The 14,046-nt window shown below is 34.6% G+C and overlaps 1 protein-coding gene across 4 annotated transcripts in view; it reads left to right on the top strand.

Moving 5' to 3' along the window:
- The first annotated feature begins 5,950 nt into the window (after positions 1–5,950).
- LOC123671920 overlaps positions 5,951–14,046 on the top strand; it is a 197,521-nt gene continuing 189,425 nt past the window's right edge. For all 4 annotated transcript variants that reach the window (XM_045605809.1, XM_045605811.1, XM_045605814.1 and 1 more), the window contains exon 1: positions 5,951–6,187. The gene's annotated coding sequence lies outside the window, so the exon portion shown is untranslated. The remainder of the gene's footprint in view (positions 6,188–14,046) is intronic.

Genomic DNA, 14,046 nt, shown 5'->3' with positions numbered 1-14,046 from the left:
GGATTAACAAAATATACGGACAATAATTTCTTACTCCACATGTGGAGTTACCGAAGTCTGCATCACTATATTATGTATTTAAATTCTTCAGCTAGACCTGGTACAAATAATTCAAAAAAACCTATATGTTCTTATACGATTCTCATTTGTTTTCGAGATACAGTGTGTTAAAGTTAGAATAGTTATTTCTCTAATTCTGTGGTTATTCCGTTCATTCTTCCACATCTTGTAGAACAAAATCGTGCGAGAATATATCAGAAACGCACAGTTTTCATGGTTATATTTTATTATTCTATGTTGGTACTCCGAACTTTCCGCCACGGCTTTATCTGTCAATTCATCAATTTGCCTTGAAGAAATCAGTTCTGCCAACCAACATTTTCCAATGAAAAAATCACTAAAATATATTTATGGAAATATTTCATTAATTTCAATGAAAATGCAATGAATTAGAGAAAATAATGTATAATACTCGTACCGAAGGCTCATTCTACCACTCGTTCATTCCAAAACTCGCCACTTCGTGGCTCGTTTTTGAATTTTGAACTCGTGGAAGAATATCAATGCCTTCTGCACTTGTATTATAAATAACTACATATTATAATATATACTGCTTGTCTGTAGAGAAAATGTGTACCTTTAGTAACTTACCCTCATTTGAGGATCTCCGAATCAGTTTCTATTCGAGTCGATACAGGTCAGCAATTAGATATTGGGCCCTTAACCTATTGAGACGATGTAATTCTGTAGGATTTAGTGAATTAGAAATAGCTAGGTTCTGACAGAAAAGATTTTAATCACATTAATTAATTTGACAGATTTTTTTTTTGATCAGTTTTCTTCCAAATATTGCTATATTTGATAAACTAACAGGCCAATTGAAAAGTCCCCGGTCTAACATAGTAAAACACATTTTTTTTTGGCAAAATTCGATTTTATTATTCAACATAGTTGCCTTCGAGGGCGATACAGCGATTATAACGATCTTCCAACTTTTCTATACCATTTTTGTAGTACAATTTGTCGTTCGCTTCAAAATAGACCTCAGTTTCAGCGATTACTTCTCCATTGGCGCTGAATTTCTTTCCAGAGAGCACTCTTTTGAGGTCTGAGAAAAGGAAAAAGTCGCTGGGGGCCAGATCTGACGAATACGGTGGATGCAGAAGCAAATCGAAGCCCAATTCATGCAATTTTGCCATTGTTTCCATTGATTTGTGACACGGTGCATTGTCTTGATGAAATAGCATCTTTTTTTTTTCAAATGGGGCCGTTTTTAAACGATTTCATCCTTCAAACGATCTTATAACGCTATATAATAATCGCTGTTGATGATCTGTCCTTTTGGGGGTAATAAATGAATATATAATACCTTGCGCATCCCAGAATACTGATGCCATAACCTTGCCAGCTGACTGTTGTGTTTTCCTCGCTTTGGATGCTGTTCATCGTGTACAGTCTACTCAGCTGATTGTCGATTGAACTCCGGAGTGAAATGATGGAGTCATGTTTCATCCATTGTAACATATCGATACAAAAATTTAAGTTTATTGCACTTAAACAGCTTCAAAGACTGCTCAGAATCATTAACACATTGTTGGTTTTTATCGATTTTGAGCTCGCGCGGCACCCATTTTGCACACAGCTTTCTCATAAACAAATATTCGTGAATGATATGATGTAAACGTTCAGATGATATCTTCATAATGTCTAATTTCTCGATCAACCTTAAGATTCTTCAAAATTAATTTGTGAACTTTTTTTATTGACAGCCTCTTTTGGGCGTATATGCGTTCGCCTTCTTCGGTGCTCATTTCACTACGTTTAAATACAGCATACCAATCAATGATGGTTGATTTTCCTGGTGCAGACCCCGGAGACTCTTCATCAAGCCAAGATTTTTTCCTCAACTGTAAATTTTCTCTTCAAAAAGCATATCAACCATATCACTCTTTTGTGGCTTCATTCGCAGCAACAAGTTCCGATTCACTAGTTAGAGTAGCAACAATACTCTGTCTATGACTAGACAAGGATATTATTCCACCAGCAAAATTAATCACAACTCCTGAAGTGGATCTGCCAGTTTTTGTGCATCCACCAAAGTCAGCATCACTATAGCATTCCAATTATTTATATTAGTTAGACCTGGTTTATATGTAATTCAAAAATTAAAGTTTCCAGAAATATATATATCTGAAAACTCTTTTCAGTTTCACGTTTCACTACATGAACAGTAGTTGGGTTTTTTTTTTGGAGGGTCGCTGTTATGGGTTTCAATTCATGACCCCCCCTCCCCTGGGACCGCGCTTGGGTACATCAATGCACCTTCTGCTTGTCTGTAGGAAAAATTTGTACCATTAGTAACTTACCCTGATTTGAGGATCTCCGAATCTGTTTCTATGGGAGTCGAAACAGGTGTGCAAATAGAGGGCCCATAACCTATTCAGACGATGTAATTCTTTAGGATTTATTGAATTAAATATATCTAGGTTCAGACGAAAAAGATTCTAACCGCATTGATTAATTTGAAATACTTTTAGTCGATCAGTTTTCTTCGAAAGTTTGCTATATTATGTGATAAAATACAGGGTGGCCACTTTTTCAATGGGATTGTATTGGTAACTTTCAAACCATAAGAGTTAGAAGGTCGGTCAAATGGAGAAAAAGTTGCATGCATAGAAGCATTATCAAGCAGTTCAAATATATCGAGATTATCAGGTCCGGTTATCGAGATATCATAAGAAAAGTAAATTCTGTCAAATCAAATTCAAATCAAATTTCAAATTTCAATTTGATGTAATCAGATTTCGTATCCAACGTTTCGTGCTCTCTGGGCCACCCTCAACCTTATTTTTTTCAATACGGACCCGTATATTTTATGACACTTTTCGAAATAACTTTTAACGCTGAATTCAACTATATAACATACAATGTCATTCAAAGTTGATTTTAAGGTGATTTTGACCCTTATCCAATTTTCTTTGGGTCGGATCTGTAGTGAATGCAAATAATCAAAAACTGCTGTTTATAAAATAGTCAAGAGACGCGAATAAAATGATTTTAAATTTGCATAAGCCTTGCAGAACTTATATCGTAATGATATCAAAATAAAGTTCGATTCTGTAATTTGTTTCAACGGAACAAATGACAAATCCAACAATAGAGATTTCTCGCGAGAAGATTCAGAATGTATTGAAAGGTATTCAAGAAGACGAAATAAGCAAATGTATAAGAAGTATGGGTTCCAGAACCGTTAAGTGCATTTTACAAAATGGTGGACATTTCGTGCACTTTCTTCATCCATTTTCATTTACTTTCGAATAATCATTCGATTTTTATTTCATTAAATGATAATTCGTTTAATTATTATGAATTGAAATATGTAAATAATTATTTGTTTCTTGATTTGATTCTGATATGTTCCATTTAGTTCAAGATGAGTAAGTTGATTTTCTCATCGAAATGTATTGCATGTTGTTAATTAAACTAAAGGTACCTAAATGTAATACAGATCCGACCAAAAGAAATTTGGATAAGGGTCAAAATAACCAGAATATCAAGTTTGAATGACATTGTATGATATATCGTTGAATTTAGCGTTGAAAGTCATTTTGAAAAGTGTCATAAAATATGCAGGTCCGTATTGAAAAAAATGAGGTTGAGGGTGGTCTAGAGAGTACGAAACGTTGGATACGAAATCTGATTACGTGAAATTGAGGATATATTACTGTCGAATAAAAAATTCCTGTAACATTTTTTGATAATATTTGAAATAAAGTAGGAAAAAAACAAAAATCAAAATGACAGAATTTACTTTTCTCATGATATCTCGATAACCGGCCCTGATAATCTCGATTTGTTTGAACTGCTTGACAATGCTTCTATGAATGCAACTTTTTCTCCATTTGACCGACCTTCTAACTCTTATGGTTTAGAAGTTACCAATACAATCCCATTGAAAAGTGGCCACCCTGTATATATCTGAAAACTCTTTTTCAGTTTCACGTTTCACTACATGAACAGTAGTTGGGTTTTTTTTGGAGGGTCGCCGTTTTGGGTTTCAATTCATGATCCCCCGTCTCCTGGGACCGCGCTTGGGTACATCAATGCACCTTCTGCTTGTCAGTAGGAAAAAATAGTACCATTAGTAACTTACCCTGATTTGAGGATCTCCGAATCTGTTTCTATGGGAGTCGAAACAGGTGTGCAAATAGAGGGCCCATAACCTATTCAGACGATGTAATTCTTTAGGATTTATTGAATTAAATATAGCTAGGTTCTGACGGAAAAGATTCTAATCGCATTAATTAATTTGAAAGACTTTTAGTCGATCAGTTTTCCTCGAAAGTTTGCTATATTATGTGATAAACTATAGGGTGGCCACTTTTGGAATGGGATTGTATTGGTAACTTTTAAACCATAAGAGTTAGAAGGTCGGTCAAATGGAGAAAAAGTTGCATGCATGAAAGCATTATCAAGCAGTTCAAACAAATCGAGATTATCAGGTCCTGTTATCGAGATATCATAAGAAAAGTAAATTCTGTCATTTTGATTTTTCTTTTTTTCCCACTTTATTTCAAATATTATCAAAAAATGTAACAGGAATTTTTTATTCGAATGTAAATTGTTCTCAATTTGATGTAATCAGATTTCGTATCCAACGTTTCGTGCTCTCTGGGCCAAACTCAACCTCATTTTTGTCAATACGGACCCGTATATTTTATGACACTTTTGGAAATAACTTTTAACGCTGAATTCAACTATATATCATACAATGTCATTCAAAGTTGATTTTCAGCTGATTTTGACCCTTATCCAATTTTCTTTGGGTCGGATCTGTAGTGAATGCAAATAATCAAAAACTGCTGTTTATAAAATAGTCAAGAGACGCGAATAAAATGATTTTAAATTTGCATACCAAGCCTTGCAAGACTTATATCGTAATGATATCAAAATAAAGTTCGATTCTGTAATTTGTTTCAACGGAACAAATGACAAATCCAACAATAGTGATTTCTCGCGAGAAGATTGAGAATGTATTAAAAGGTATTCAAGAAGACGAAATAAGCAAATGTATAAGAAGTATGGGTTCCAGAACCGTTAAGTGCATTTTACAAAATGGTGGACATTTCGAACACTTACTTCATCCATTTTTATTTACGTTCGAGTAATCATTCGATTTTTATTTCATTAAATGATAATTCGTTTAATTATTATGAATTGAAATATGTAAATAATTATTACTTGTTTCTTGATTTGATTCTGATGTGTTCCATTTAGTTCAAGATGAGTAAGTTGATTTTCTCATCGAAATGTATTGCATGTTGTTAATTAAACTAAAGGTACCAAAATGTAATACAGATCCGACCAAAAGAAATTTGGATAAGGGTCAAAATCACCAGAATATCAAGTTTGAATGACATTGTATGATATATCGTTGAATTTAGCGTTGAAAGTCATTTTGAAAAGTGTCATAAAATTTGCAGGTCCGTATTGAAAAAAATGAGGTTGAGGGTGGTCTAGAGAGTACGAAACGTTGGATACGAAATCTGATTACGTAAAATTGAGGATATTTTACTGTCGAATAAAGAATTCCTGTAACATTTTTTGATAATATTTGAAATTAAGTGGAAAAGAAAGAAAAATCAAAATGACAGAATTTACTTTTCTTATGATATCTCGATAACCGGACCTGATAATCTCGATTTCTTTGAACTGCTTGATAATGCTTCTATGCATGCAACTTTTTCTCCATTTGACCGACCTTCTAACTCTTATGGTTTGAAAGTTACCAATACAATCCCATTGAAAAAGTGGCCACCCTGTATATCTAACACTTGAACATCTTCAACAATTTTGATAGGCCAGCTGAACACGGTCCTGGCGAGTCGAATTGTAGGCGCCAGTCCAAGGAAGATATGTCAGTGTTCATAATGTAATTTTTGGCGTCGCGAATCATAACTAACACGCGATATTAAGCTCTTTCAGTTCGATCCGGTCGAATCGCGTGGCTCGTGCGGTGAAAGTGCGAAAATTCGAGAATTCGACGTCGTTTCCGCTCTCTCGCGAGCGAATTCTCCCTAATCGGCCAGTGATTGGTGGAACACCGCGAGCCTGTCCGGCTGTGAGACGACACGAGGGTTTTAACCAGAAATTGATTTGGAATGGAATGAACCTGGTAGAGTAACAGGTCAGGAAATTGCTTTTCTTCCCAATTGCGGGATATATTAGTTTCTGATGGGCTTGTTGAGAATTCGGTTTATGCTTACGCGATTTTGTGGGAAGTTTCAATAGTATAGAAAAACAGGGAGAGATGACGCACTTTTTGTAAAATGCGCCGGAAATCTACTGTTTTGAACTGATCGTGATCCTAAAATCATAAATAATTCTACGGTTATTTTTCTTTTATATTATAACAATAACAATCGGCGATGTGCGGTGAAAGGTTTGAGGAAAATTCACAGATTATTGTCACACTGCTTGTTGAGTTTGAATTTATGTAAAACCAAATTCATGACATTTTCACTTAGGGAGCCAGATCAGCCGCAGTATCGGTTAATACACCTTCATAAGGATCAATGTAGTCAGCTGGGTTGTGAATATCCTGTGATTGAGAAAACTGTTTCAATGAAGTATCTCGGTGTTACTATTGATCAGCATTTGAGATGGAGCGAACACGCTTTCTATCTAGTCAAACGGCTCAAGAAACTCTTTTATATTTTCTACAATATCAGGTATGTTCTCTCCCCTAAAGAATGTTTTAAAATATATGAGGCAATTGTTCTTTCCATCTTGAGGTATGGAGTTGTTGTTTGGGGTAGTATATGTACAAATAATATGGGTTGCCTTGATGTTGTCCATAAAACGATACTGAAGATAATATTAAAATTGGGTAGAATGTTTAGAACGGAGAAACTTTACGTGGAATCTGGACAATTAAGTATCAAACTGCTATACATATATGAAGTGATTTTGTATCAAATAAAATCAGAAAAGAAATTCATTAATCACATATTTCAGACACGACATATTTTACGTGGAGACCTTTTCGTTCCGAAGTTCAATAAAAAACAATCGCAGAAAAGCCTCTGTTATCATGGCCCCAAATTCTATAACATTCTTCCCTATGAGCTGAATGCATCAGCTGATGTAAAGAGTAAGTCATTCAGAAATACGCTCCGTTCATATATTATAGTGAATTCTAGTAGATTCGAGGTAGTTCTTTCATCATAACTTGGTTTAAATTGTTTTTTTTTTCATAGTGTTATCTTATTTTGTTTTGTTATTGATTATGTATGCAGGCTTGAATTTTTTTTCTACATATCAGTTTGTTTATTTGAATATTAGTGGTTAGTATGCAGGGAATGTTCATTACTTGTTTTTGCGAGAGTATTGGCAGTATACAAGCCTGGCTTAGACTGCATACTCTATAAATTGGCAATCCAGTTTTAACCTTCAATCTATTGTATATATTGATGAACAGAATTGAATTGAATAAAATTGAATTGAATTGAATTGAACATCAACATGAAAAAATCTCAAACATTTTTCAAAAATAAAATACAAAATTCCCATGGGTGAGACGACGCATTGGGTTTGAGAGAGATAGCTCAAGGGGCTCAACAAAACATGCTCACATTTGAGCAATTGTTTTATTCCCACAGGGTATACAGTAGTTTTTAAAGGATTTCCACGTGTCATAAAGCCACCTGCGTCACTCCACGTACTGAATCCATTCCACTGTAGATTTGGTATTTTCACTATTTTCGTAGTGCTCCAAGCAACCTAAGCATTCATTTTCGTCAAAAGTTTTGTCGTCTATGGAATCGTTTTCCATCGCACCAATTTCTTCAGAGGAAGAACTTACCAAACGTCGTTTAACACGTTTTATTCTAGCAAGGTTGTTTGTCATCAACTTCTTGGGTATGTTTTTTCTGATGTCTTTTGTGATGTTTTTCTAATTATTTTTTCGGACATTTCATTCTTCTTACGGTTTCCTACTTTTTCCCTTACCAATCTTTTTTATCTGCAACCAGTCAAGTTTTGTACAGACAAAAGCTCAAAATATTTATGCGCCCTTCTTTGTTCATACCTTCAGCTCGGGACATGGATACATATTTGGCCTTTCGAATGCTCAAAGTGGGATTTCTTTTTGAAAATAGAGTAAAAAGTCGGTATTTTGGGTCTGAAAATAAAAAACTATTATGCGTCATCTGTCCCAAACCTATGGGATAGATGACACACCTATTTAGGTTATAAAAAATTTCGAAAGATAGAATTAGCTTAGTGAATAAGCTTTTATAATAACCCAACTTCAAATTAAATTCGTCAGAACGTCGACTTTTAGCGGATTTCTAATTAATAGTGGATCAAACTAAACACCTTGCAATCTTTTCAGGTACTTACCAACTATATATCACCAAATATCTTGTAAGTTTATCTCACTCTCAAAATGATTTTTTTCGAACGGCAAAAGTAAACCGTTTGTATGCACCTGTCTTGGGCAACCGGCGCTGCGTGTACCAAAAACGCGAATTATCGAATTGCGTCTTGAATCCCGCAGTGTCATTTTTCCTTTTTTACCCTATATAGTTACCTCTTAATAAATATATTAAGAATAAAAATAATATTATTTTTGAGAAGTGATGCTAATTCATTAGGTTAGTTGTTTTCATTGGTGGTCTATTTTTCCATAAGTATATTCTGTGTCAAGGTTAGAATGAAAATACGATGTGTAGGGATTCATCAAGCTAGTTAGATTGATAATTTCTGGCCACGTTATTTCTTTAAGAGGTGATCAAAATTGGTCAACGAGATCTTTTGATTTAACACCTTTAGACTTTTTTTCTTTGGGGCCATGTGAAAGGTAAGGTTTATGTCAATGCAACAATATCGATTCAATACATTAAAAATGGAATTTGTGAAGTGACAAAGAACATACAGCCGCAAATGTACGAATTGGTCATGGAAACTTTCATAAAAAGGATATGGTGGTGCAACTGTTGCCGTAGCTAGGGATTCATCAAGCCAAGTAGCTTGATATTTTGATCTACTATTTCACTTGAAAAATTACATACTTGAACTTGACTTGATTTAAGATATTTATTGCTTGACTTGATATCAAACTACTTGAAAACACTTGAGCTTGATACGCACGAGTCGCATGTCATATATTTCTATAAGTTTTTGCGAGCTTAGACAGAATAAGGGGGTTCCCCGAGCTCCTAGATGACTAAAGCTATCGCCACCAGTGGCATAACTAGAGTTGACTTATGGGAGGGCGTTCACCCCCAACTTGAAAAAGCAGAATCTTTCAGGTTTTTATAATTTTATTTTTAAATTGTTACTTACAATTTTTTGAAATTTTTTCTAATCAATGAGGATTTATGTCCGTAATAACCCTCTTACGCCTAAGATGAGAGAGAAAACTACCAGAAAAGTCACACTGACATGACGATACGTCTAAAAATTTGACAGCAGTCCGAGCATTAGTTTGTGAGATACTGCGTTTTGAGTGTAGCTACTTCAGTTATTTGAAAAAAAGATGATAAGAGAATTTCGTGTGCTAATAAAATATTGCTTTTTGAAGGAATACAGTTGAAGCAAAATCTTGGTTTCATTAAGATTTGCCGGGGTCTGCACCAGGAAAATCAATCATTATTGATTGGTATGCTGAGTTTTAACGTGGTGAAATGAACACCGAAGACGGCGAACGCAGTGGACGCAAAAATCAAAAAAGTTCACAACATAGTTTTGAATAACCGTAAAATGAAGTTAATCGAGATAGCAGACATTGTGAAGATATCGTCTGAACGTGTACATCATATCATTCACGAATATTTATTTATGAGAAAGCTGTGTGCAAAATGGGTGCCGCGCGAACTCACAATCGATCAAAAGCAACAACGTGTTAATGACTCTGAGCGATGTTTGAAGCTTTTTAAGTGCAATAAACCTGAATTTTTGCGTCGATATTTGACAATTGTAAAGAGAGAGAGACAATGAATGAATCATGGCTCCATCATTTCACTCCGGAGTCCAATCGACAGTCAGCTGAGTGGACTACCACGATGAACCGAATCCAAAGCGAAAAAAAAGAAAAACACAACAGTCAGCTGGCAAGGTTATGGCTCCAGTATTCTGAGATGCGCAAGGTATGATATTCATTGATTACCTCCAAAAGGGCCAAACCATCAACGGCGATCATTATACAGCGTTATTCGATCGTTTAAAGGATGAAATTGTTAAAAAACGGCCCCATTTAAAAAAAAAAGTTGATGGTACATCAAGACAATGCGCCGAGTCACAAATCAATGAAAACAATGGCAAAATTGCATTATTTTCACTTCGAATTGCTTCTGTATCCACCGTATTCGCCAGATCTGGCCCCGGCGTCTTTTTCCTTTTCTCAGACCTCAAAAGAATGCTCGCTGGAAAGGAATTTAGTTCCATTGAAGAAGTAATCGCCGAAACTGAGGCCTATTTTGAAGCGAAAGACAAATCATACTACAAAAATGGTATCGAAAGATGGAAAGATGGAAGATTGCTATAATCGCTGTATCGCCTTCGAAGGCAACTATGTTGAATGATAAAATCGAATTTTGCCAGAAAAATGTGTTTTACTATGGTAGACCGCGGACTTTTCAATCGGCCTATCAAGATGAGAGTACACAAAGAATACCAGCTTCAACTAATGACGATAAAATATCTAAAAATTTTATCAGCGGCGGCTCTGTAATTGTTTGATTTGTATTGTATTTGATCGGAATTCTGATACTGGGGTCTTTAGTAATTTCGCACGAGGAATCGAATGAGCCCATCAGATTTCGGACTCAAAAGGACCTTATACGAAATATGGGGCCCAACTTTGAAATTTCAAATGCAAACCCATCTTTTTTATTGCAAATTTACATCCGAATTGGTTAAAACCAGAATTTTTTCGTCCATTTTTGGGCCCTATGCAGCATTTTTTGTTCAAACATCCGGGGGCGTCCATTCAAATCCAGATTTAAAAATTCATATTCCCATACTGAGGTTCTTAGTAATTTTTCTCGTTGAATCGATTGAGCAAATCACATTTTGGGTGCAGAAGGGCCTTTCACGAGATAAGAGGTCTAATTTTGAAATTTTAAATGCAAACCCACCTTTTTTATAGCAGATTTCAAAGTTGGGCATCTTATTTCGTAAAAGGCCCTTTTGCACCCAAAATCTGATTGGCTCAATCGATTCAAGTATCGGATTATGAATTTTTGGATCCTGACTTGAATGAACGCCTGCGGATATTTTAACAAAAAACGCTGCACAGGGCAAAAAAAAAACTTAGGTTTCAACCAATTCGGATGTAGGTAAAATCTCCCGCTGAATCCGAATTTTCAATAAAGAAAATTTGTTTGCATTTGAAATTTCAAAGTAGGGCCTCATATCTCGTATGAGGCCCTTTTGGGTCCAAAATCTGATGAGCCCATTCGATTTAACGGCGAAATTACTAAATATCCCACTATCAAAATTTCGATTTTCCACCTGTGGGCGGAATAAATTCACATTTCCAGACATTTGAATCACCCGGTATAACACTGAATAAAATATGGATTCAAAGAATTCGTCGTAGGAAATGAGTAACAGAATAGTACAATTTAGTGCCACTGAATTCCATCGGAAAAGTGATCTCGAATTAACCTATCACACATTATCGTAGTTTTTTTAGTCACACGATTTCTCTCGTCGTCATTACAATAAAAATAGTACGAGGCGAAATTTATCCTGTGCAACGGGCCAGCATTTTATATTTGAACAATATGTCGCAACGAAACCTTGAATTTTGCGACTTAAATATGTTACGAAGAAATTTTGTATTGGCTCAAGTAAGGAAACATTTTGGAAAATTTAACATTCGATATGATCTTTTCGTTCTTGCTTCTTGACTATTACTGGCATTTTTAGAAGTGTGTTGGAGTGTAAGTTTTTGAGAACTCGATCCCCAAACAGAGCACAATATCATTTGTAGAGTTTCATCAAGCCAAGTTGATTTAATCAACTTCTTGACTTGATAATCAAGCTCGTGAAAAATTACATATATGTAATTGCCGAGGATTTTTTATCAACGCCAGCATCTTCAGCTCCTGTTGAAAGACAATTTTCCAGAGTTGCTCTTACAGTTACAAAAACCCGAAATTGGTTAGGGGACAAATCTATAAGATGTCTCATGTGCCTTAGTTCCTGGATGAAAAATTATGAGATCAAACAAAGCCTGGAGGTTTCTCAATATTAAGAAACTTTATTTTTTTATTATTTTTTATTTTGTTATGATATCATAACAAAATAAAAAATAATAAAAAAATAAAGTTTCTTAATATTGAGAAACCTCCAGGCTTCACTATATATATAGTGATTTAATTTATGTTCCTATTCAAAAGAAGTTGATATTTTCCTTCTCATTTCATCTTTTTTTTATTGATGTGATACTATACAATAAAATCGATAAAAATCAAGTAGAATGATATGATTCAAGTACTCGATAAATAAATACTTGACTTGGGATTGAAAAACTACTACTTGACTTGAAATCAAGTCAAGCTCAAGCCAAGTAGCTTGAAAATCAAACCAAGCCGTGAATCCCTAATCATTCATCACGATAGTTTTTGAATTTTGAGCCTGGAACCAACAACTCACTGATGACGAATTCTTCCTTAATTTCAATTATGTCCGTCCGGCCGTCCATAAACACAATAAATCACGAACGAAACTTCCCTAGTAGGCCATGGCCGTTAGAAATTTTGGTTTCCGTATAATTTTAAAACTATGAATTTTATGGAAATAGAATTTTGCGTTAGATGTTAAATAACAGTTTTATATTTCATGTTGATCATGTCACCAGATTAAATTCATAGTTTTAAAATTATCCAGAAACCAAGTTAAAAATGAATATCGGAAAAAAATTAATGTCTCAGTAAAACCAAAATCCATCGGGTTGAGATTTTGAGTCCAGATGTAAAATAATAATTTTTTTCAAGTTTGTGAAAAGGGCTTGATGAAAAGGGGCTTGTACAGTGCATCCCATTTTGGGTGAGACTGCCAGGTTTCTCGCTTGTTATTTAAGATAGAGCCTTGCGGTTTTCACGTTCCTATCCTACTTTTTCGTGAAACTCAAGTTGGTCTGATCAGATTTTGCATAACTGTTTCCGTTCAAGAGATATAGGTTGATTTTGGAAATTGATACTTTTCGGACCCCTCCTTTATCTTCGAAGTTATTAGAAATAATGCTGAGGTGGAAACTACGTCTGAATCAGAATTTTGCGTAGAAACCAGTGGCGTACTCAATTTTTTTTCGGGGTATGGTTTTGAAGATTCAACACAAACCTATATTTTTTTTAATGGAACACCCTATAATACATTACTTCGTTGAATTCGTTATTTTTTTCCCTTCAAAATGATGTATGATACTATATACGTAGAATGGTCAGAAATGTTAAAAAAACACTAAAACATCAAATAATGATGATTTTTTGTTAATGAGCAATGGATTTCCCATATGAAAAAAAGGTTCAATTGGATAATTTTAATTTGTGATTTTTATAAATAGTAGAGTGAGCAAACAAAGATAATACACTCATCACTAACATGAAAAACAAAACGTAGGTACCTACCTAATAGCAACAAATAAATAATACAAAAATTCAAAAACATTGCATGATATCTCACAAACTGTTCAAATTACTGTCCATTTTCCTCTAATACATAATTGACAAAACTTTTCAACACGCCTGAGTGCATTTGATATTATAAAAGAGCGGTTTTGTAAATCCTGGAAAACTGCCTCTGTTGATGCACGAAGTTCTTCGAGACTGTTATGTCTTTTACTGTAGTAAATTATATGTATTAGGGAAAATGGACAGCAATTTGAACAGTTTAATCTGTAAGATATTATGCTATGAATTTTTTTATTATTCATTTGTTGCTATTAGGTAGGTACCTACGTTTTGTTTTTCATATTAGTGATGAGTGTATTATATTTGTTTGCTTACTCTACTATAAATAAAAATCACAAATGAA

Source organism: Harmonia axyridis, chromosome 2, assembly GCF_914767665.1.
Source record: "Harmonia axyridis chromosome 2, icHarAxyr1.1, whole genome shotgun sequence".
NCBI lineage: Eukaryota > Metazoa > Arthropoda > Insecta > Coleoptera > Coccinellidae > Harmonia > Harmonia axyridis.
Note: the sequence above shows the minus strand (reverse complement) of the source record. Positions and strands in the feature narration are given on the sequence as shown.